A 1,961-nucleotide genomic window follows, 5' to 3' on the forward strand; every position below is an offset into this window, starting at 1 on the left:
CGATATTAATATGAAATAAGATTCCAGCATTTTGTGGGTAGAATTGCTTATCATAAAAACAACTGCACCAAAATCTGGGTACGGACTACTTGCAATTATTGTTAAAACAAATATAACTATAGTAGTTAAATCTGAGCTTCCGTAGCTCAGTCGGTATAGACGAAGCCCTTCGGTCACAAAGAACTGGCTTTAATTCCCGTTCATTACGGGAGGAACCTTTACTGGTCCCTTTCAACTAAAGGGACTTTCAACTAATTTGGAAATATAAGTTAAAAGAAAGGTAATATAAAAAGAATACATTTTGACGTATGATGAACGACATCAGATATATTGATAAAAATTATATATAACTGAAATGGAACTGAAAATGAACTATGAATACCGAACTATAAACGATTTAGGAAATTTAGTTCGAATGTATTTGAATAAATGCACTTGCTGTGTTTTCTTTATATATATATATATATATATAGTTTGTTTTATACAGCTTATATTAAGTCTTTGTAAAAGAAGTTTCACGCCAAACGAAATTCATAAAAGTTTATGGGCACTCTTCGACTTGGTTAACGACAATTAAGAAATGGGCTGCCGAGTTTAAACGTGGCCATATCAGCCTTGAAGATAACCCACGTGACAGACATCCAAAAAGCGTGACAACACCAGAAATCATTGATCAAGTGCACTATATGATATTGAATGACCGGTGAGTCAAAGTGAATGAAATTGCCGAGACTATAGGCATTTCGAAAGAACGTGTAGGATATATTTTGCATGCTGCATTGCGTATGAAAAAGCTTTGCGCAAGATGGGTGCCGCGCTTTCTTATAGCAGATCAAAAACGTACTCCCACGAAAATCTCTGAACAGTTACTGTGGATGACACATGGATTCTCCATTACACAATCAAAACAGCAGTCAAAACAGTGGAGATAAGCCTGTTGTTCAATGCCAAAGAAGACAAAGTCGATTCCATCAGTAGGAAAGAACATGACATCGGCGTTTTGGGATGCTAAAGGCATATTGTTTATTAATTATCTTGAAAAGGATAAAATAATAACCGGGGAATATTATTCCGATCTTTTAACCAGACTAGACGAAAACATTCGTGAGAAAAGATCTGGTTTGCAGAAGAAAAAAATCATCTTTCATCAGGAGACAATGCACCTGCCCACAAAGGTGTTTTAGCTATGGGATAATTAAGGAATCTGCACTATGAATTGTTGGAACATCCACCCTATTCCCCTGATTTGGCTCCTTCTGACTTCTGTCACTTCCCCAAAACTAAAACTCCTCCTCGCTGGTCAGCGTTTTTCTTCAAATCAAAAGGTGATTGCAGCTGTAGAGAGGTATTTTGCATATCTTACTGAGAACCACTACAGGGAATGGGATAAGGGCGCTGGAGCATCGCTAGAATAAATGTGGTAGTCTTAAGGGAGATTATGTTAAAAAAAAAAAAGAACTTTGAAATTATAAATTCGTGTTTTCATTGTTAGGCCGAGAACATTTCAGACCACCCTCATATATAGTTTCGTTGCGAGGAAAATACCTGTTCCAATACGTATGGTTATTGTCCTTTCATAAAAGAAATGCTTCATATTTTTAAACTCTATCCTAATCTCTTCTTGAACGTATTATAGGAGTGTATATGTCTCATATTCTAAATTACATTGGGACATGAATTTTGAGAGCGAGGGTGCGATTCTCTTCATAACTAGGGATTGTCCATATGAAGTTTTTCTAATGAAAATAATTTAATCTCATGCGGAGGTGCCATTTTATTCCACCATGAAAATAGGGATTTTATTCTTCATTGCAGATAAATTGCAGAAAACACATGCCGAAAGACGGTATACTGCGAAGTATAGAACAGACTCTCGCTAGGAATACTCGATCTGATCTCACAGCTAGTGAGACCAGACCTAGGACACACTTTGAGTAACTTTATTCAACAGACCACATACG

The sequence above is a fragment of the Typopeltis vanoorti genome, chromosome 14 (assembly GCF_054136105.1).
Source record: "Typopeltis vanoorti isolate ZY-2024b chromosome 14, IOZ_Tvanoo_1.0, whole genome shotgun sequence".
NCBI classification, from domain to species: Eukaryota; Metazoa; Arthropoda; class Arachnida; order Uropygi; family Thelyphonidae; genus Typopeltis; species Typopeltis vanoorti.